This window comes from Callithrix jacchus, chromosome 3, assembly GCF_049354715.1.
Source record: "Callithrix jacchus isolate 240 chromosome 3, calJac240_pri, whole genome shotgun sequence".
NCBI classification, from domain to species: Eukaryota; Metazoa; Chordata; class Mammalia; order Primates; family Cebidae; genus Callithrix; species Callithrix jacchus.
Genome location: NC_133504.1, coordinates 108,044,949 through 108,069,343, shown reverse-complemented (window position 1 = coordinate 108,069,343; position 24,395 = coordinate 108,044,949). Strand labels below are relative to the sequence as shown.

General features: G+C 37.5%; 1 long non-coding RNA gene across 4 annotated transcripts in view; it reads right to left on the bottom strand.

The window, feature by feature from the left end:
• LOC103791945 (uncharacterized) overlaps positions 1-24,395 on the bottom strand; it is a 70,925-nt gene that overhangs the window by 16,273 nt on the left and 30,257 nt on the right. For 2 of the 4 annotated variants that reach the window (XR_013533435.1, XR_004740798.3), the window contains exons 5-6: positions 14,161-14,227; positions 13,664-13,809 (exon numbers count right to left, since the gene is read on the bottom strand). This is a non-coding gene — a long non-coding RNA (uncharacterized LOC103791945). Of the gene's footprint in view, positions 1-13,663; positions 13,810-13,901; positions 14,044-14,160; positions 14,228-24,395 lie in introns of all 4 variants that reach the window. The other 2 variants (XR_008480152.2, XR_008480153.2) reach the window with 2 other exon arrangements.

Below are 24,395 nucleotides of genomic sequence, written 5' to 3'. Positions count from 1 at the left end.
ATACAAACAAAACCTAAAGAAAGCATTAATTTTTAAAATAAGATTTTAATTGTAGGATGCTTTTTGATTTTTAGGAAAATTTCAAAGATAATGCAGAGAGCATAATTGTACCCTTTACCTAGTTTCCTGTAATACTAACATCTTGTTTTACTATGGTACATATATCACAGCTAAGAAAACAACTTTGGTACAGTATTGTTTATTGAACTCAAGACCTTATTCAGATTTTACTAATTTTCCCTTAATGTCCATTTTCTGTTCCACAGTCCTCTCAAGGATTCCACATTACATGTAGTCATCATGCCTCCTTTGTCATCTCCACTTTGTGACATCATTCTTGATTTGTATGACCTTGCCAGTTTTGAGGAGTATCTTGTAGAATGTCCTTGAATAGGGATGTGTCTAATTTTTTTTCATGATTTGACTAGAGTGTTGGGTTTTTATGAGAAAGACCGCAGAGGTGAATTCATATTACATCCTACCAAGGCTACATGCTATTCTTGTAATGTAGTCATGAAGATGTTAATCTTAATCACCTGACCAGGGTTCCCTATTGTAAAATCACCCACCCTCCCTGCTTTCCCTACTCTATACATTGGAAACAAGTCATAACATGTAGCTCACAGTCAAAAGTGGGTGGCAGTTTAAACTCCACTGCCTGGAAATGAGGGAAGCGACATAAACTATTTGAAATTCTCATCTTCACCTGTGCTGACATATTCAGTCATTTATTTATATCACCATGGACTTGGAACATTTCTTTTATGCTTTGCTTTATCATCCAATCTATCCTTATTTATTTTGTTCTCATTGCTCCAGCTTTAGCCATTAGATGATCTTTCAGGTTGTCTCTTGCCTCCATCCTTCTGTTCTCTGAGCACTTCCTTACATCCCAGCACTGTAAAATCCTCCTAATTTACCTTGTCTGTCCCATGCCCCAGCTCAAAAAGTAGCCATTTCTTCAAAGAGCCCTGGTTCTTTTTATTGGATCACGGAGTTAGAGCTAATCATCCAAGCACTGGGTAACAGTTCTTTTTAAGAGCACAATTTTTGAAGTTTCAGCAGCTGCTGAAATATCCCTACACCACTGCGTGCCTGGTATTTAGCTGAGGGAAGACATTTGTTTCATATATTAGATATATTTTCTAGTGTTTTCTGTTGTATATTATTTTCTTTAAGTTCTGATTACTGCTTTATTTTTTGTGGGGGGATTCCTACAGGATGTATGGACCAGTGGGTTACACTGGGAATTGTTTTGGCCACAAGAAACAGCTGGTTTCAAAACGAACTTATCCCTAGATTAATTTTCTCCCAGCTGAGTTACGCCATGACTGTTATGTTGTACAGTTATACATACATGACTGTTCTGTTCTGTAACTCACTGGGTTGAAGAGGCCTGCTACACAGATGTAGGTGTAATCATCTGGTGAATTCATCATTTTGGAGTTTGATCCCCTTGATTGCATGCTGTTTTATAGGCACATTGATAACTGACATACCTTTCAGGAGCAGGCTTATGTTATTCAAGCTTGTGGAAACTGACACATCTCTATAACTCCTATTGACTCATTTGCAGTAATAAATGTGCAATGGTAAGCAAACTAGAATACCTGTATCAGTAGAATCTTTCCAATGAAATGTGCTGTTCAGGAAGCAAAATTACCATCAGAAGCCTGCCTGGTGAACATGTATCAAAACAAGGGGAGGTTTACAGTTCACAATTCACATGCCTCATGGCATATTGTCAAAGCAGCCTGATGCACCTTCTTCCTGATGAGGCCATCTCTGCCTTTATGAGTAGGAGGTTCTGAATGGGCATTGCTGGCTTCTAGCTGTTTGAGTCTCTTGGCTCTCTGGACTGACAGTCCCAGCTACTCTGGTCTGACAAATACTGTTCTAAACATGGTACAATACAAGTGGGTAATATTCTAAATTCAAATTATATTCCAGTTACATATTTTCCGAAAATAACTGTCTGATGTTGACTCAAGATTCTGGTGTTTACAAAATCTTAAAATGTCTTTAGTAACACTTCATAAAACCAAAAAAGAAAAAAATTAGAAAACAACAGTTGGAGTTTACTTCCACGAAAGACTTATACACAGATATTGCATATGGATCTTATTAGTTTAATCCAGACAGAGCAATTTTTTTCTTTATCCTGAATTCTATCCTCCCTCCTGCCCCATTCTCATCTCCCATGGGAGAGGCACTGTTCTGCTGTTCCCATGTAATTGTGTGACCATGGATATATTATTTAACTTTTATTTAATATAATCCTGTGTTTCCTTATCTGTGAAATGAGGAAAGGTAATACTCCTTCAGAAGCTTGATGTATGGATGAAATTACATAAAATATATCAATGTTTTTAAAAACTCACTGGCAAATAGTAAGAATTCAATAAAGGCTAGCTGCAATCAATAGCTAACAGTTCCCAAACAGCAGCTTAAAGCTGTACTCAACATTTCAAATGCTGCAGCAACTCTTCCTCCGACTCAGTGTTGCCCTGTTCAAGTGGCCTGGATAAATCAGCATTCATCTGGTGAATAAACAGGGATGCCAGGCTGAAATACTCAAGTGGAAGGCTGAATCCTCTACATCATCACAGCAGCAGTTAACTGCTATTTATTTTTTTGAAATGTAAAACTGTTAAAAACCCAGAACAGTTTTTCATGAACACTGATTCTTACTCATAAGTGGTTAGCAGGGATTGCCAAGTGTGATTATATTCATTAAGATATTTTTGTGTTAGAAGAAAGCCTTCGTATTCATAATAAATACTTGCACATATTATCACTTTAACCTGATCATTTTAATTTTGCAAATGGGCTTTTTTTTTTTTCCTAAGGCAGCTTTATTTGGAAGCTGAATGAATAGCCTACAAAACAACAGGGATTATAGTTGAGAATGGTCTTCCTGATTGCTGTGTCATGAATGCAGGACTGTAATGAGGACAGCCTTGACAGAATGTCATCCACTTGGATTACTGTGCAAATGATAATCTTTCACTCTGGTACTCTTGAGATATAGGAAAAGGCTGTTGTGCAGCGTGTTAACATGTGTTTGTGAGGAGATGTTCATTGAAGGTTATGCCTGACATCCTCTTGTCTCTTGAGTCTCTTGGTGGATTTCTAATTTCATCTGTTTCATTAGTCAGATACTGGTTGTTAGAATGATTACTGCTCCAGGAGGACTCACCCAAGTGCAGTTACCAGGGTCTGCTCCCTGTGGAGCGAAAAGTATCTTAGAGGCTTATCTGCTCCTAAAGCCAGGGGTCGTGGGAGCACACAGCTGTGTCCAACAATTAAAAATCACTCATGCTTGTTTTTTAGGAGGCACAATTGTCAGAATCTGCTCTGTTGCCTTGCCAAGTTTGATTTTGCCAAAGCTGATCCCAGTCTTTTAGTCTAATCATACTTTCTACTTTGTTGAGATGTTTGGATAGCAGCTCCTCGTTTAGTCTTATCCATTCCACTTTGGACTGAAATTTAACTTTGTTATCTTACTTATAAATTTTCCTTGTCTATGTCCCCTGGTTTTTACCTTGTTACCTTGGAAAACAACCTCAGGACCCATGATCTAGGTTGTTCCAGCCACTCTTCCATATTGACAGAGTCTTATATCAGCACTGGAAAAATGATGTTTCACATATTGTACATGACGGGGGGATGAGGAATGATAGAGCGGATGAGTAATGATAGAGGGGATGAGGAATGTTAGAAGGGATGAGGAATGTTAGAGGGGATGAGGAATGTTAGAGGGGTTGAGGAATGATAGAGGGGATGAGGAATGTTAGAGGGGATGAGGAATGATAGAGGGGATGAGGAATGATAGAGGGGATGACGAATGTTAGAGGGGATGAGGAATGATAGAGGGGATGAGGAATGATAGAGGGGATGAGGAATGATAGAGGGGATGAGGAATGATAGAGGGGATGAGGAAGTAGTTCTTGCATTTGAAGGATTGTGAACTCTTCTTTCTTAACAAATCAGAGAAAAACTAGAAGCTACATTACTAGCACATTTATTTTTACATCCTTTTTTGAAAAATTACACATTGGTAAATGCAATAATCAAGTTTATTATTTTATTTAAAAAAAGACCTTCTCTTTTATTTTTTTACTTTTACATTTTCCAAATTCACATAAGCAAATTCCAAAATGCTTAAAGTAGTAATCATTCTGATTTCAATTATGATCATTTTAAAACATTGAAATTGAAATGTAAATATGTTTATTTTAAAACTAATAAAATATAAGTTACAGGATCCCTCTTATAGAATTGCCATAGCATCACAGGAGTTTATGCATGTAAAGCACTTTATTCAGTGCCCAGAACATGAAGTGTACAATTAAATAGCTGTTATTAATATTAGCATTGGATTTCATATTTATAAAATAAATAGTTCATACCACATGACCTACAATGTCCTTACCAATTTTTAAATCTTAAATCTGAATTTTACCTCCAAGAGGATTTCTGGTATATCTATGATATTGCTCACTAATTACCTAAAAAATATTGAATGTGTAAACTTTGGATAGCATAAACATATTATATACATGTATGTAATAACAAAAAAATGAGAAAGTAAGAGTATTAGGTGATGATAGTTGCAAGAAAAGCAGGGAAAGGGGACGACGAAGGGGAAAGCTGGAATGTGGTACTATTTTAGAGAAGGTTAACATGGAAAGACCTCTCTGGTAAGTCATGGTATGCAATATTTGGTTAACATGAGAGTGGAAGCCTTGTGGATATCCAAGGAAAGAGTGTTCTTGTTTCATGTCTAAGAAGGGATATACCCAACACATATGACCCTTAAAGTCAAATGAGCTATTGCTTAGCATTCAATTCAATACAAAGCTTACATATTTGCTTTCAGAACAAAAGAGAAGCCAGTCAACTATCCCTAAAGCATCTGTGACACATGGTCTGATCCATGCCCAAGAGGATTAATTTTCCAGACAAGAACTTCTGGATAGCTGTACTGATGAGAGATATTCAACTTGGTGAGAAAGTTGTCTCTCAGATCACTAGCTTAGACTGTTGGATTTTAACAGTAGAATTTTATTACCAGAAAAACTTTAGCATATCTGACTGATATAGACTGTATCTCCATGAGACCCTGATAACCAAATGTACATGAAATTTCTGGTCTTATTGATATTCTATTAACCTTATTTCCTCATTACTTGCTGTATTGAAGCCAAGTGGCCAGAAGGCTGGTTAAAAAAAATAAATGTATGTATTATTTGATTAGGATAGTGCAATGGAAAGTGCTCAGGAACAATTTATTAGTCAGTTGATTCATTAAATCCTTAAATACATAAGAAATAAGTGAGGGGCATTATGCTAAGGGTAGGTTGTTCATATTCTAGTACAAACACTGTTATAAATGAGCTATATTACCTGAAGAAACAACAGCCTCTCTCTGAGTCTCAGTTTTCTCACAAGTTCAGTAATTACTGAGACCATATTGTATGCCAGGCCAGGTGCCTTGTATTAGGGACACAGAGATGGAAGCAACAGCATTATGGGGGAGACAGATATGCAAACCATTAAAGCATGGAATGCTGCATGCATATTACAAATATATCCAAGGTAAAGTAAAAACAGAGAGGAGGTAGTGGTTAATCTATCAGGGAAAATAGAGTTAGGAGAAGCTTTGCTGAACAGATGTTTAAGAATGGACAAAAGTGAGGGAAAAGAGAGAGAGAGAAAGTCATTTCCTACAGCTTATTAAGTTTAAGATTTCATGATTTTAGCAAAATGCCTGTTGAACTTTTGGAGAAAGGCATGGAATTGGATGCTAATAATATCATGAAACAAAAGTAATATTCAGATGCTTAAAAAATAATTGAAAGCTTAATAAATAAAAGCCCTCATCATAGAGATATTTTTAAATTTCGTTTGAGATTTTTTTTGGACTTTTTTGTACATCTCCAACTAGGAATGTCTGAGCTGAAATGTAGACCTCCCTTCACAGTGAAGTTGTCCAACTGCTAATAAACCATTTGACTAATAGGTTTAGAATAATGACTTAATTGTATCTTATATGTCCATAACTGATAAAATATAAAAGTTTCAGATCAGTATGTATAAGTTCACTTAAAGTATATATATTTCTGTTTCTCTTACTATGCAGATGTTTACAAAATACAGAATATCTGCATTAATTATGTTTGACAGCAATGCTAGTGGATGGCTTATTCCCTCAATGATTACTGTGATTATTATTTGAGAAACTATAGAATTCATTTAAAAATATATAAATCTACCTTAACTATATCCCCAATGCCTACCAAGTTATCACCTAAGGCATTTGGATTGTACAAAGATTTCAACAAAAGATGACCCAACACTTTATCTTATCTTACATCCTTTGGGATAAAACCTTGTTCAGTGCTAAGACTATTCAATCAAATGGATTTTTTTGTTGTTGGCTGAACTCATAGGCATCACATACCTTAGCAGAAGAATCTTTTTGCCTAGTCCAGTGACTGTATCAAATAGCTATTGTTAGGATGTAAAGGTCTCAGTCAATCAGGACTTGAGAATCTAAAAAAATTTGATTTCTCTTTAAGAGACCTTTAGAATAGATGAAAACACAGAGGCCATCCTTGATTAATAAGAGATGAAGGGGGCTATGAGACTGATGGGAAATTCACTTCAATTAAATATGAAGGGAAGAACACAGAAAGATCTCAGAATAATCGAATTTTATGTGTGAAAGTCCTTAGAAACAGGTAAGTAAATTCCTCCCGCCTATGAGGAAACCGAAATGCAGAAGGATGAAGGGACTTGCAAAAGCCATGCAGGCAGCTTTTCTATAAATTAGCCAGGAAGAGTAGGACTCAATTTCAGACTTTTGACATTAGTTTATATAAATTTGTTTATACAAATACACACAGAAGAACTACAATGATGACATTGAAATCTATTCATCCCATAAATGTAAATATGCTATATTTGCCATCATCTAGTTTCCTCCATAATTTAATGGATACCCTCATTTTCCAATATCTGCTCCTACAAATTTGTCTTCTTTTTTACAAGTGTAGAATGTGTAGACTTGTTACCTAGGTATACATGTGCCATGGTAATTAGCTGCACCCATCAACCTATGACCTACATTAGGTATTTCTCCTAATGCTATATCTCCCATATCCTCCAACCCCCTGACAGGACCTGGTATGTGATGGTTCTCCTAGTGTTCATGTCTTCTCCTTGTTCAATTCCCACTAATGAGTGAGAACATGCAGTGTTTGGTTTTTTGTTCTGTGTCAGTTTGTTGAGAATGATGATTTCCAGCTTCATCCATGTCCCTGCAAAGGACATGAACTCATCCTTTTTTATGGCTGCATAATATTCCATGGTGTATATGTGCCACATTTTATTTATCCAGTCTATCATTAATGGGCATTTGGGTTTGTTCCAAGTCTTTGTTATTGTGAACAGTGCCACAATAAACATATGTGTGCATGTGTCTTAATAGTAGAATGATTTATAATCCCTTGGATATATACCCAGTAATGGGATTGCTGGGTCAAATGGTAATCCTAGTTCTAGATCGTTGAGGAATTGCCACACTGTCTTCCATAGTGGTTGAACTAGTTTAATTTACACTCCCACCAACAGCGTAAAAGCGTTTGTTTTCTCCACATCCTCTAGAGCATCTGTTGTTTCCTGATTTTTAATAATTGCCATTCTAACTGGCATGAGAATGTATCTTATTGTGGTTTTGATTTGCATTTCTCTAATGACCAGTGATGATGAGCTTTTTTTCATATGTTTATTGGCTACATAAAATCTTCTTTGGAGAAGTGTCTGTTCATATCCTTTGCCTACTATTTGCTGGAGTTATTTGCTTTTTCTTGTAAATTTGTTTAAGTTCTTTGTAGATTCTGGATATTAGCCCTTTGTTAAATGGATAGAGAAAAAATTTTCTCCCATTCTGTGGGTTGCCTTTTTATTCTGATGATAGTTTTGTTTGCTGTGCAGAAGCTGTTTATTTAATTTGAGCCTATTTATCAATTTTGGCTTTTTTTTGTAATTGCTTTTGGTGTTTTAGTCATGAAGTCTTGGCCCATGCCTATGTCCTGAATGGTATTGCCTAGGTTTTCTTCTAGGGTGTTTATGGTTTTAGGTTATATGTTGAAGTCTTTTATCTGTCTTGAGTTAATTTTTGTATAAGGTGTAAGAAAGGGATCCAGTTTCATCTTTCCGCCTATGGCTAGCCAGTTTTCCCAACACCATTTATTAAATAGAGAATCCTTTCCCCATTGCTTGTTTTTGTCAGGTTTGCCAAATGTCAGATGGTGGTTGTAGATGTGTGGTGTTATTTCTGAGGCCATTGTTCTGTTCCATTGGTCTATATATCTGTTTTTGTATCAGTACCATGCTGTTTCTGTTACTGTTGCCTTGTAGTATAGTTTGAAGTCAGAGAGTGTGATGCCTCCAGTTTTGTTCTTTTTGCTTAGGATTGTCTTGGCTATGTAGGCTCTTTTTTGCTTCATATGAAATTGAAATTAGTTTTTTTCAATTTTTTGAAGTAAGTTAATGGCAGCTTGATGGGGATAGCATGGAATTTATAAATTACTTTGGGCAGTATGGCTATTTTTCACATATTTATTCTTCCTATCCACAAGCATGAAATGTTTTTCTATTTATTTGTGTCCTCTCTTATTTCCTTGAGCAGTGGTGTGTAGTTCTCCTTGAAGAGGTTCTTTACATCTCTTGTAAGTTGTGTGCCTAGGTATTTTATTCTCTTTGTAGCAATTGTAAATGGAAGTTTACTCGTGATTTGGCTCTCTGTTTGTCTGTTATTGGTGTATAGGAATGCTTGTGATTTTTATACATTGATTTTGTATCCTAAGACTTTGCTGAAGTTGCTTATCGGCTGAAGGAGATTTTGTGCTGAGGTGAAGGGGGTCTTCTAAATATACAATCATGCCATCAGCGAGCAAAGATAATTTGACTTTCTCTTTTGCTAATTGAATGGAAATAATTTATTTTTTTCTCTTGCCTAATTGCCCTGGCTAGAACTTCCAATACTATTTTGAATAGGAGTAGTGAGAGAGGGCATCCTTGTCTAGTGCCAGTTTTCAAAGGAAATGCTTCCAGTTTTTGCCCATTCAGTATGATACTGGCTGTGGATTTGTCACAAATAGCTCTTGTTATTTTGAGATACATTCCACCAATATCTAGTTTATTGAGAGTTTTTAGCATGAAGTGCTAAATAATTTCGTAGAAGGCCTTTTCTGCATCTATTGAGATAATCATATGGTTTTTGTCATTGGTTCTGTTTATGTAATGGATTACGTTTATTGATTTGCATATGTTGAACTAACCTTGCATCCCAGGGATAAAGCCTACTTGATTGTGTTTGATAAGCTTTTTGATGTGCTGCTGGATTCGGTTTGTCAGCATTTTATTGAGGATTTTTGCATCAATGTTCATCAGGGATATTGGCTTGAAATTTTTACTTGTTGTTGTGTGTCTGCCAGGTTTTGGTATCAGGGTGATGCTGGCCTCATAAAATTAGAGAGGATTCCTCCTTTTCTATTGTTTGGAATAGTTTCAGGAGGACTGGTATCAGCTCCTTTTTGTACCTCTGGTAGAATTCGGCTGTGAATCTGTCTGGTCCTGAACGTTTTTTTGGTTAGCAAGCTATTAATTGCTCCCTCAATTTCAGAACTTGTTATTGGTCTATTCAGGGATTCAACTTCTTCCTGGTTCAGTCTTGGGAGGGTATATGTATCCAGGAATTTATTCATTTCTTCTAGATTTTCTAGTTTATTTGTGCAGAGGTGTTTATAATATTCTCTGATGGTAGTTTGTATTTCTGTGGGATCAGTTGTGATATCCCCTTTATCATTTTTTATTATGTCTATTTGATTTTTTTCTCTCTTTTCTTCTTTATTAGTCTGGCTAGTATCTATTAATTTTGTTGATCTTTTGAAAAAACCAGTTCCTGGATTCATTGATTTTTTTTGAAGAGTTTTTCATGTCTCTACCTCTTCAGTTCTGCTCTGATCTTAGTTATTTCTTGTCTTCTGTTAGCTTTTGCATTTGTTTGCACTTGCTTCTCTAGTTCTTTTAATAGTGATGTTATGGTGCTGATTTTAGATCTTTCCAGCTTTCTCTTGTGAACATTTAGGTCTATAAATTTCGCTTTCCTTAATTTTGTTATTTACCCAGGAGTCATTCAGGAGATCACTTTCCATGTAGTTGTGAGATTTTGAGTGAGTTTCTTAATCCTGAGTTCTAATTCGATTGCACTGTATTCTGAGGGACTATTTGTTACGATTTCTGTTCTTTTGCACTTGCTGAGGAGTGTTTTATTTCCAATTATGTGGTCATTTTTAGAATAAGTGTGATGTGAAGACTTTATATTTAGAATAAGTGTGATGTAAAAAATGTATATGGTGAGAAGAATGTATATTCTGTGGATTTGGAGTGGAGAGTTCTGTAGATGTCTATTAGGTCCACTTGGTCCAAAACTGAGTTTAAGTCCTGAATATTCTTGTTAACGTTCTGTCTTGTTAATCTGTCTAATATTGTTGGTGGGGTGTTAAAGTCTCCCACTATTATTGTCTGGGAGTCTAAATCTCATTTTAGGTCTCTAAGAACTTGTTTTATGAATCTAGGTGCTACTGTATTGAGTGGATACATATGTAGGATAATTAGCTCTTCTTGTTGCATTGATCACTTTACCATTATGTAATGCCCTTCTTTGTCTCTTTTGATCTTTGTTGCCTTAAAGTCTGTTTTATCAGAGCCTAGGATTGCAATCCCTGCTTTTTTTTTTTTTTTTTTTTTTTTGGCTATTTGCTTGGTAAATGTTCCTCCAGCCCTTTCTTTTGAGCCTATGTGTGTCTTTGCAGGTGAGATGGGTCTGCTGAATACAGTACACTAATGGGACTTGACTCTTTATCCAATTTGCCAGTCTGTGTCTTTTAAATGGGGCATTTAGCCCATTTATATTTAAGGTTAATATTGTTATGTGTGAATTTGATCCTGCCATTGTGATGCTAGCTGATTATTTTGCCTGTTAGTTGATAAAGTTTCTTCATAGCCTTGATGGTCTTTACAATTTGGTATTTTTTTTGCAGTGGCTGGTACTGGTTGTTCCTTTCCATGTTTAGTGCTTCCTTTACGAGCCCCTGTAAGGCAGGCCTAGTGGTGACAAAATCTCTCAGCATTTGCTTGTCTGTAAAGGATTTTATTTCTTCTTCACTGATGAAGCTTAGGCTGGATACGAAATTCTGGCTTGAAAATTCTCTTCTTTAAGAACGTTGAATATTGGCCCTCACTCTCTTCTGGCTTGTAGGGTTTCTGCAGAGAGAGCCACTGTGAGTCTGATGGGCTTCCCTTTGTGGGTAACCCAACCTTTCTCTCTGGCTGCCCTCAACATTTTTTTCCTTCATTTCAACCTTGGTGAATCTGATGATTATGTGTCTTGGAGTTGCTCTTCTTGAAGAGTGTATTTGTGGTGTACTCTGTATTTATTGAATCTGAATGTTGGCCTGTCTTACTAGGTTGAGGAAGTTCTCCTGGATAATATCCTAAGAGTATTTTCCAACTTGGTTCCATTCTCCCTGGCATTTTCAGGTACACTAATCAAACAGAGATTTGGTCTTTTCACATAATCCCATATTTCTTGGAGGCTTTGTTTATTACTTTTCACTCTTTTATCTCTTTTTTTCACTCTTTTATCTTGTATTCTTGCTTTATTTCATTGACTTGACCTTCAATTTCTGATATCCTTTCTTCCACTGATCAATTTGGCTATTGATACTTGTGTATGCTTCACAAAGTTTTATGCTGTGTTTTTAGCTCCGTCTGGTCATTTATGTTCTTCTGGAAACTGATTATTCTAGTTAGCGATTCATCTAACCTTTCATCAAGGTTCTTAGCTTCCTTTAGCTTGGAAGAGTTTGTTATTCCCCACCTTCTGAAGCCTACTTCTGTCAGCTTGTCAAATTCAAATTGCTGGTTTCTCCCCATCTTTGTAGGTTTATCTACCTTTGATCTTTGATGTCAGTGACCTTTGGATGGGGTCTCTGAGTGGATATCCTTTTTGTTAAAGTTGATAGTTTTCCTTTCTGTTTGTAAGTTTTTCTTCCAACAGTCAGGTTCCTCTGGTGCAGGTCTGCTGGAGTTTTCTGAAGGTCCACTCCAGATCCTGTTTGCCTGGGTATCACTAGTGGAGTCTGCAGAACAGCAAAGACTGCTGCCTGTTTCTTCCTCTGGAAGCTTAGTCCCAGAGAAGCATGCACCAGATGCCATACAGAGCTCTCTGTATAAGGTGTCTGTCAACCGCTACTGGGAGGTGTCTCCCAGTCAGGATACACAGGGGTCAGGGACCCACTTGAGGAGGTAGTCTGTCACTTATGAGAGCTTGAACACTGTGCTGGGAGATCTGCTGCTCATTTCAGAGCTGTCAGGCACAGATGTTTAAGTCTGCTGAAGCTGCACCCAAAACCACCCCTTTTCCCGGGTGCTCTGTGTTAGGGAGATAGGGATTTTCTGTATAAGCCCCTGACTGGGGTTGCTGCCTTTTTTTCAGAGATGCCCTGCCCAGAGAGGAGGAATCTAGAGACACAGTCTGGCTGCAATGGCCTTGCTGAGCTGTGGTGGGCTTCACCCCGTTTAAACTTCCCATTGGCTTTGTTTACACTGTGAGGTTAAAACTGCCTACTCAAGTCTCAGCAATGGCAGAAGCCCCTCCTCACCACCAAGCTTGAACATCCAGGTCTACCTCAGACTGCTGTGCTAGTAGCAAGAGTTTCAAGCCAGTAGATCTTAGCTTGCTGGTCTCCAAGGGGGTGGGACCCACTGAGCATAACCACCTGGCTTCAGCTCCCTTTCCAGGAGAGAGAATGGTTCTGTCCTGCTGGCATTCCAGATGCCACTAGGGTATTAAGAAAACCTCCTGATGCTAGCTTGGTGTCTGCCAAAACAGCCACTTAGTTTTGTGCTTGAAACCCAGGGCTCTGGTGGCGTAGGCACCAGGGGGAATCTCCTGGTCTGCCCATTGTGAAGACCATAGGAAAAGCAATGTATCTGAGCCGAATGAACCGCTCTTCCCAGTACAGTCTCTCATGGCTTCCCTTGGCTAGGGGAATGAAATCCCCTGACCCCTTGTGCTTTCTCAGTGAGACAATGTCCCATCCTGCTTTGGCTCACCCTGCGTGGGCTGCACCCACTTTCCAACCAATCCCAATAAGATGTACTAGTTACCTCAGTAGGAAATGTAGAAATCAACTGCCTTCTGTGTTAATCATGCTGGGAGCTGCAGACCAGGGCTGTTCCTATTTGGCCATCTTGCCAGCAGACCCAAATTTCTAATTATACATTTTAATCATTATTTGGTTACTATTCACTTGGAATTAAACCTAATAATGTTGTCTAAAAGTATTCACCTTTGGGAGGAAGAATACACAGAAACAATAAGGGAAAACATAGTCATAAGTAAAGTAGAACCAAAATGTTTTTGCAGCTGTAGAAAAGCCCAGCATAAATCACTGATATAATGGAGTTGAAAGGAAAACAAGACAGGCACAGTGATACATAATTCATTAATATATGAGAGCTCTGAATGATTTTTTATGGCTACTTTCTTAGAGTGGCAAGGCTGGCTGTTTTTATGGATGCTCACCTGGATTAAGATTGGGGCCAATTGGCCACTAAATATTTTGGATACATGTTCACCAAGTCCCTGCATTGTTACTGCTGTGGATCCTGAAGAAGTTGGAGTGGAAGAATGGTAGTAGAAACAGCAACTCAAAACTTCCCTTCCTTATCCTAAATAGACAATATTTTTATTAGTTCTCATAGCATAGCTGTAGGCCTCAGACATTCTTTTATTTTTGGTGGGGGTACAGAGTCTCACTCACTTTGTCACCCAGACTGGAGTGCAGTGGTGCAATCTATCTCAGCTCACTGCAACCTCCACTCTCGGGTTCAAGCAATTCTCCTGCCTCAGCCTCTTCAGTAGCTGGGATTACAGGTGCATGCCACCGTGCCTAGTTCATTTTTCTATTTTTAATGGAGATAGGGTTTCACCACGTTGGCCAGGCTGGTTTCAAACTCCTGACCTCAAGTGATCTTCCCATCTCCACCTCCCAAAATAATTATAAGTGTGATCCACTGCACCTTGCATCAGACATTCTTTATAGATCCCCGTGAAAACACTGTAATAGTGTTGGGTTTGTTTCTTAACCTAAGAGAAATAAAATATAGTTAACAGTTAAAAATTTGTGCCAAAAAACCCTTCAGAATCAAATTGATGATAAAATGATGAGTTTATTACTTAACCAAATCAATAGGTCTATTAAATAACCTGCTTAATTATGAATCAGAAAAGATAGTTACTTTTGCTGCTGCTCACTCATAATGCAGGAAATTTAGGTCACCTATTGAAAGGCTCATAGCTAACTATAGAAAAACTGAAATAGATTAGCAATAGATTTCCATGCTGTAACTTCTTTCTAAGGTATAGATGCCCATCTGTTAAAAATGATTTGGCTTTTAAATATATCCTGCCTCTTTTAACTTTCCTAAATACTGTTTTTTGCTTTTTAAAATTATGTGAATGATATAAGCTCACTGTGTAGAATTTAAAAAATAGAAAAAATATTTAAAATCACTAACATTTTTATCACTCAGAAATTTTCATTACTATTAATATAATCTTAATGAATATGTTGACAAATTTTCCTTTGTTATTTTTAATATGCATATCTGTTTATACATATAGTACATACACTAAGACCTTGGCATTATACTCTGCATGCCTAACTTTAAATTGTATGCATTTAGCTGGACCTCTCCTATAAAATTAAGCTTTCTTCAAAAGTGAAATTTTGATGTGGGTGACTTTTCCTTTCCTCTAGTTCTCTGATTTTAAAGTATTATTTTCATCATTGTATTCTAATATAAATAAGAATAGACAAGACTGATGGTCAAAAATATAGTACCATAAGATGAAATCATAATTTCATTTTAGTTAGTACAATAACTGACGCTACTAGTTAGTTCACCCTAGTAGTTACCCTACTGCCTTACTTCACACATATCCCAGTTAATGCTGATAATAGTCTTGCTCCATATGTCCCTCAAAATATTTACCACTCTATTCAACATAGTATTGGAAGTTCTGGCCAGGGATATCAGTCAAGAGAAAGAAATAAGGGGTACTCAAATAGGAAGAGAGGAAGTCAAATTACCTCTGTTTGCAGATGATATGATTGTATATTTAGAAAACCTCATTGTCTCAGCCCAGAAACTCCTTAAGCTGACAATCAACTTAGCAAAGTCTCAGGATACAAAGTCAATGTGTAAAAATCACAAGCATTCCTGTTCACCAGTAATAGACAAGCAGAGAGCCAAATCATGAGTAAACTCCCATTTACAATTGCTACAAAGAGAATGAAATACTAAGGAATACAACTTTTTAAAGGATGTGAAGGACCTCTTCAAGGAGAACTACACACTACTGCTCAAGGAAATAAGAGAGGACACAAACAGATGGGAAAATATTTCATGCTCACAGATAGGAATAATCAATATAGTGAAATGGCCATACTGTCCAAAGTAATTTGTAGATTCAATGTTATTCCCATCAAGCTACCATTTACTTTCTTTACAGAATTAGAAAAACTAATTTAAATTTCATATGGAACCAAAAAACAGCCTACATAGCCAAGACAATCCTAAGCAAAAAGAGCAAAGCTGGAGGCATTATGCTACCTGACTTCAAACTATATTACAAGGCTATAGTAACAAAAACAGCATGGTACTAGAAACAGCATGGTACCAAAAGAGATATATAGACCAATAGAACAGAACAGACCCATAGAACAGAACAGAGGCCTCAGAAATAACACTACACATCTGCAACCATCTTGTCTTCAACAAACCTGACAAAAACAAGCAATGAGGAAAGGATTCCCTGTTTAATAAATGGTGTTGGGAAAACTGGCTAGCCATAGGTGGAAAGATGAAACTGGATCCCTTTCTTACACCTTATACAAAAATTAACCAAGATAGATTAATGACTTAGACATAAAACCTAAAACCATAAACACCATAGAAGAAAACCTTGTAATACCATTCAGGACCTAGGCATGGGCCAAGACTTCATGACTAAAACACCAAAGGCAATTACAAAAAAAAAGCCAAAATTGACAAATAGGCTCTAATTAAATAAAGAGCCACAGAAAACAAAACTATCATCAGAGTAAAAAGGGAACCTACAGAATGGGAGAAAATTTTTGCAGTCTATCCATCTGACAAAGAGCTACTATCTAGAATCTACAAAAAACTAAAACAAATTTACAAGAAAAAAAAAAAACTCCAGCAAAAAGTGGGCAAAGGATATGAACAGACACTGTTCCAAAGAAGACATTTATGCAGCCAATGAACATGAAAAAAAGCTCATCATCACTGGTCATTAGAGAAATGCAAATCAAAACCACAATAAGATAACCTTCTCATGCCAGTTAGAATGGCAATTATTAAAAATCAGGAAACAACAGATGCTCTAGAGGATGTGGAGAAATACAAACGCTTTTATGCTGTTGGTGGGAGTGTAAATTAAACTAGTTCAATCATTATGGAAGACAGTGTGGTGATTCCTCAGTGATCTAGAACTAGGATTACCATTTGACCCAGCAATCCCATTACTGGGTATATATCCAAGGGATTATAAATCATTCTACTATTAAGACATATGCACATGTATGTTTATTGTGGCACTGTTCACAATAACAAAGACTTGGAACAAACCCAAATGCCCATTAATGATAGACTGGATAAATAAAATGTGGCACATATGTACCATGGAATAACATACAGCCCATAAAAAAGAATGAGTTCAGCTGGGTGCTGTGACTCATGCCTGTAATCCCAGCACTTTGGGAGGCTGAGGTGGGCGGATCACAAGGTCAGGAGTTTGAGACCAGCCTGGTGAACATGGTGAAACCCCATCTCTACTAAAAATACAAAAATACAAAAAAAAAGCTGGGGGTGGTGATGCATGCCTGTAACCTCAGCTACTTGGGAGGGTGAGGCAGGAGAATCATTTGAACCCAGTAGGTGGAGGTTGTGGGGAGCCGAGATTGTGCCATTGCACTCCAGCCTGGGAGACAGGGAAAGACTCTGTCTCAAAAAAAAAAAAAAAAGAAAACTTATGAATTCCTGTCCTTTGCAGGGCCATGGATGAAGCTGGAAGCCATCATTCTCAGCAAACTAACACAGGAACAGAAAACCAAACACCAGATATTCTCACAAGTGGGAGTTGAGCAATGAGAACACATAAACACAGGGAGGGGAACTTCACACACATCAGGATCTTTTGGAGGTTTAGGGGTAAGGGGAGGGAGAGCATTAAGACAAATACCTAATACATGCAGGCTTGAAACCTAGATGACAGGTTGATAGGTGCAGCAAACCACCATGACACATGTCTGCCTATGTAACAAACTTGCACATTCTGCACATGTATCCCAGAACTTTAAATATATAAATTATATATATATATACATATACATGCATGTATATATATATATGTTCATTTGCTTCTTGTTTAAAGAAATCTCAATATACTGACAGTTAAATTTTTGAAACCAAATGAAGGTGACTTTTATGATGAAAACACCCTTTCAGTTCATACAAAAAGGAACAATTATAATTTTCTATTAAAGCAACCATCCCTCAGATATGAAAATTATTGAAAACTTTCAAAGTTTCAAGCAAATTTTAAAGAACATTTAGTAAAGTGAGACTCATGTCTAACTATTTTTCTAAATGCCACAGGTCCCCTATCTTTCCTTTTAAGTAGCCTGTTTCCTCTCACTTACTGTGGCTGAGCTTACTGATATTTGTATGTGAAATGTCTGATGCGAGTTCTTCACTGGAGACTTTTCTAGGGTGGTTGCATCCTCTGCTGTGCTACAGTTTGTGTGGGGGCCCTTCCCTCCTAATGCTCCCCTACTGCAGTCCTGGAATTCAGAGAGAAAAGGGAAGGAACCATATCCCCTTCTCCTTTGTTAAGAGGGACTATCCTGTCCCATCACATTGCAGTTATATGTGGATTTCTATACTAACAAGGAAGGGCCAATTCAGAAGAGAATTATAGCAAATCCTTCATAGACAGACGACTTACATTCCCTTTTCATAGCTCTTTTTTTTTTTTTTTTTCAGGGATAGATAGTGTTATAGGCTGTAAGTAGTGTTCCTCAGTAAGGTACTGCAAGGCTATGTGCGGCTAGTCTCAGTTGAGAGTTTACACATAGTTAACACATTTTGCAATAGGCAAGACATGTAATATCTGAGAATTTCCAGGAGAAACTCTTTTCTCTAAAAATTATATGATTAGGGATTAGATGAACCTTGCCCTTATATATATTTAAGGAGGTAGGGTGCCCTCGAAGACTCTTGATTTCCACTAATAAGCTTATAAAAAGATATTAGAATATCTCTCACTTTGTTTGAAAGAATTATTCCATTTCACCCACAGCAGTTGCTCCCAGATGTGCCCCTGAGGCCAAGTGCACCAGGCAAACTAAGGGTTCCAGGATTTTATGAGTATTCAAGCAAATCCTATCTTTAGCAGAAGTTAACTTATAGCCCAACACTGCTTAGCCTCCCCTTACATAGAGACTAAATGGACATTTAAAAATTTAAGCAGGCCTCTGTAATGTCTATTTCATTGTCATTATCATTAAAAATTCTATGTAATTTCTATTTTTCTTTAAATGCCCGAGGATAAAGCATCTGAAGACTATAGTCTTCACAAGAAAATAGAGGAGATATCTTTTCTGGAAGAGAGAGGATTGGTTATTAATCCTTTCTCCCTTCTTCTGGTAGGATCACCATGTACTTGTCTTCTGGAATATATTCCTTAATCACCTTTTGGAGTTATTGTAGGAATGTCCATAGAGTATCTTGCCCACCCAAACCCATGTCCAGCTACCAGGGAGCTCATATGACCCAATCTGACTAATCATAACACTCTCTCCCTTTGGAGTTGTTTATCAAATGGTGTGTGACTTAAGCCACCACAATTCAATTTCTTCCCTGGAATTTTACATGGTCATGTAAAAAGAGAAGCCTTTTTTTTTTTTTTTTTTTTTTGAGATAGAGTTTCGCTCTTGTTACCCAGGTTGGAGTGCAATGACACAATCTCGGCTCACCGCAATCTCCGCCTCCTGGGTTCAGGCAATTCTCCTGCCTCAGCCTCCTGAGTAGCTGGGATTACAGGCATGCGCCACCATGCCCAGCTAATTTTTTTTGTATTTGTAGTAGAGACGGGGTTTCACCATGTTGACCAGGATGGTCTCGATCTCTTGACCTCCTGATCCATCTGCCTCGGCCTCCCAAAGTGCTGGGATTACAGGCTTGAGTCACCGAGAAGCCTTTTGTTTTTTTTTATTCCTCTGGGTCACTAAACTGGGACAATGTAGACCTAGAATAAATACCAGATCCACAATTGCCCTTCCCCATCCCAACTTACTGGTGGATAAAATTGTCCACAAGGTGAGACAATAAACTCAACCCACAGAAAGGAGACAAGAATGTAGTGTGATCTCCCAGTTGTAGTTCCTTTTGGTTTTCTTTTTTTAGTCTGTTAGCTACTCCAGTAGCCTGCAGCAAATTTCTATCTATCTATCTATCTATCTATCTATCTATCTATCTATCTATCTATCATCTATATGTGTCTGTCTATCTATCTATCATTGATTTAAGATTTGAGTGTTGACGTTATTGATAATAAGAAGGGCCAGGAGGCAGGGTCAACAAACCTTTAAGTAAAAGACCAGATAGTAACCATTTTCCACTTTGTAGTCAATAGAATCTCTGTCTCAATTATTCATTCTGCTGTTGGAACATGAAAGCAGTCATCAATATATAAATGAATGAACTTGGTTGTGTTCCATTTAAAAATATAAACACCATCCTGCATTTTCAGCCTTTACAAAAACAGGTAGTGGACTCAGTTTGGCCATGGGCCAGAGTTTGTTGACCCTCTGGTCTAGAATATAACCATGAACATCAGTAGCAGAACATGAAATGTAAGACAGTGGATATGGATAGAATTAAGGACCTGCCGAGTGAGAGATTTCAGTGAATTATCTAGAGATATTAAACTCAACATGAACAATAACAGAAATTCTGAGGGAATAAGGACTTGGAGACAAATGCCAAAGTCATCGATGAATATAGAAATGCCTGGGTGGAGCTGGGCACGGTGGCTCACACCTCTAATCTCAGCCCTTTGGGAGACTGAGGTGGGTGGATCACCAGAGGTCAGGAGTTTGAGACCAGCCTGGCCAACATAATGAAACCCTCCTCTCTACTAAAAATACAAAAGTTAGCTGGGCATGGTGATGTGTACCTGTAGTCCCAGCTACTTGGGAGGCTGAGGCAGGAGAATCGCTTGGACCTAGGAGGCAGAGGTTGCAGTGAGCCAAGACTGTGCCACTGCACTCCAATCTGGGCCACAGAGTGAGACTCCATCTCAAAAAAAAAAAAAAAAAGAAATGTCTGGGCAGATGGTAGATACTGTGAAAATGAAAGGTAGTATCAGATGGCATATCTTTCATGTAGTTTATTTGTTTGCATGTTTGTTTTTGGTGAGGGGAGGAACATTAATCTCAAAGCTGTAATAGAGAACAAAGAGGACACCAACCTGCCTCCTCCTATGTTCTGTGTAAAGAGAGAGAACAAACATTCTCCATTTGCGACCATGTGCGAAAAGTAATGTCATTAGGGCATAGCAAAACTTCAGCTGGGTTTGGCTAAGCAAGAAAGTTGTAGGATCATTCAGATAACTTGAGGATACGAGCTTTTTTACAGATGTCATACTGGAGGATACAGTGGAAGCACAAAGATATTCAGGATGGGAGGCTAAGTAAGTTTAGGTACTATACATATAGAGGTAGAGATAAGGGACTGGAAGACTAGGAGTTCTTGTGACTATGGAAGAATGTTTTAAATATGATGTAATTCATCTGTATGATTTCTTACAGAAAGGTGAGTCATGGGTTCTAATTATAGTCCCTTTCTCAATACTTATCTCTCTCGTTGTTACAAGGGGTGAGACAGGCAATATTTAGAAAGGAGAGGAGAATGTTTCTCCTGGATAATGAGGATCCCTGTGGCATCCTCTTGGTCCTGCTAAGGAACGGTATCTCCTTTGCTGTATTCCCAAAGTTGAGCAACATTACTGGTGATCCATCTTTGTGAAATAAAGATAAGTATATAAACAACAATATTAGCAGGTAGAATAAAAGAATGGTGGAATAAATGCACTGACAAAGTAATTGGGGTTGGGGGAAGGCAAATAATTTCTCAGATTAAGATCTCAGGGAAAGATTCAATATGGCGATGCCTTTGCCGTAGGCCTTGACAGATGAAATTGTGACAGGTCATTGATGGGCTCTGATGCTGCTCTCATGACTACCAAGGTGTTTTGTGCTTGCAAAGCCCTCTGACAAGGATTGCTCTGGGAATTCTGGATACAACTATCTGTGTTCCATGATATGAAATTAAAAGATTTCATCATTCCAAATTGCTGTGTGTTCTTTTTTTTATATATATATATTTCCCAAGAGATAAGGAGCTAATGGCCAAACAAGCAGCAATACATTGAAAAGCCCAAGTCATCTCATCCATTGTCTGCCTTAAACGGAAGCTGGAGCTTTTATGAAAACATACCAAGGGTGGAGAAAAAAAAATAACAATTTGGAAGATTAGTTCTATTATTTCTCCAAGGAAATCAGTGGCATTAAAAAAAACACTGCTTTCTAGACTAGTTTCAGTATAATGTCAGTATCATAAAAATGTCATGATCAGCCTCATCATATGTACAATTAGTCAGTAGAGATCCTGAGGGCCCTTCCAGATATAGAATGATTCCTTTGTGCTGTCAGAGCAGGAAGGTAATAACTCAATGTTTTCAATTTTGGTTTGCTCCTTTGGTCTAGTTTTTAATAAAATTATAGCCAAAGGCTATTTTTATAAAATTCCCCAGTTGGTACAAAATTACTTTAACCTTAAGGGTTTTTTTCCCACTCTTGGATTCACTTTACATCGGGTTTTTCTATCAGTCTGCATGTAATCTGTGATGAAAAATATTCCTTCTTTACAGATATGAAAATAAATGAAGAGAGTCATCATGTTGATCAGATTTTTCACTTTGTGAGAATTGTTCCAAACCTGAAATCTTAATAAATAAAGGTTAATAATGTTTAAAAACTCCCAGGGAAAAGTGTAGGAGCCACCTGAAAAAAAAAAAAACAAAAAAACAAAACAAAACAAAAAAAAACATTGTCTACCTAGTTATCTGTCTTTGTCTTTAATATTGTAGGAGAAAAAAATTAACTGCTGCTGAATAATAAATTACCACAAAATTTACAACGGAAAATAACAAGTATTCATTATAATCTGCAGTTTCTGAGGGTCAGGGATCCAAGAGGTCTTCCAGACTGGCTGGTTCAGACTCTTGGGGTTGCAGCAGATCTTCTGGCTTCAGATGCAGTCACCTTCAGACTCTGTTGCAACTGGAAGATCCACTTCTAGGCTCACTGACATGATTGTTGGCAGGCATCAGTTCCTACTGCCTGTTAGATGGAAGCCTTTATTCTTTGCCAAGGAAGTCTGTTTATAGGCTACCTGAGTCTATAGGACACGTCAACGGCTTCCTTCAGAGTGAGTGATGAGACACACACATACAAAGAAAGAGAAGGAGGGAGGGAGATAGAGATGAGGAAAGTGTGGTAAAAGGTGTTACAGACCTTGTCTGGAGTCACTAAGCTAGTGAGTGTCAGAGTCTGCCTCCCAAGGGTGTTCTCTTAGCCTCTCTGTGTTAATTTTACATCCCATATGTGCATATATATTCTGATATTTAATTATTCTATGACACTAAAAGGTAGATATTATTTCCCACATTTTATTTATTTATTTATTTTCAACTTTTATTTTAGGGCCAGGGGATACACATGCAGGTTTGTTACATGGGTAAATTGCATGTCACTGCATGATGATTGGTGTATGAATGATCTTGTGACTCAGGTGGTGAGCATTTGTACCCTATAAGTTATCTTTTCAGCCCTCACCTCCCTCCCATGCTTTCCTCTCTAGTAATCCTCAGTGTCTATTTTCCTAGTCTTTATGTCTGTGTGTACTCAGTGTTTATCTTCCACTTATACGTGAGAGCATGTGGGATTTGGCTCTTGTTCCTGTGTTAATGTGCTTAGGTTAATGGCCTCCAGCTACATCCATGTTGCTGAAAAGGACATAATCTCATTTTTAATGGGTGCATAGTATTCTAAGGTGTATATATACCACATTTTTTTTTATATCCTACTGTTGATGGACATCCAGGTTGATTCCATGTATTGGCTGTTGTGAATAGTGCCGTGATGAACATATGTGTACATGTGTAACAATTTATTTTCCTGTAGGTATACACCCTGTGATGGAATTGTTGGATCAAGTGATAGCGCTATATTAACTTCTTTGAGAAATTCCAAAACTGCTTTCCACAGTGGCTGAACTAATTTGAATTCCCACCAATAGTCTATGAGGATTCCCTTTTCTCCACAACCTCACCAACATTTGTAATTTTTTGGGTTTTTAGAAATAGCCATTCTTACTGTTCTGAGAGAGTATCTCATTGTGATTTTGACCTGTATTTCTCTAACGATTAGTGATGTTGAGCATTTTTTCATATGTTTGTTGGCCACATGTATGCCTTCTCTGAGAAGTGTGTTCATGTCCTTTCCCCATTTTTAAATTGGGATATTTGTTTTTTTGCTGGTTTAATTGTTTAAATTCCTTATAGATTCTGGATATTAGAACTTTGTCAGATACATATTTTGCAAATGTTTTCTCTCATTCTGTAGTTTGTCTGTTTACTCTTTCTTTTGCTAAGCAAAAGCTCTTTGGTTTAATTAGATCCCACTTCTCAATTTTTGTTTTTGTTTCAATTGTTTCTGGGGACTGAGTCACAAATTCCACCACTTGCCACCTCTCCCAGCTAATAATTTTAAAACATATATATATTTTTGTAGAGACTATGTTTCCTAGGGTTGTCCCAAACTCTTAGGCTCAAGAGATGCTTCTTCTTCAACCTTCCTAATTACTGGAATTATAGGTGTGAGCCACCATGCCTGGCCTGAATCTTGCTTCTTTATCCAACTTGCAACTTTATGTCTTTTAATTAGCGTGTTTAGCCCATTTACACTCAAGGTTAATATTGATATGTAAGGATTTAATCCTGTCATTGTGTTGTTAGCTTTATTAGACTCTATTGTGTTGTTTCTTTATAGTATCTGTGGGCTATGTTCTTAGGGGAGTGTTAAACAGGGAAGCAAAGGAAACAT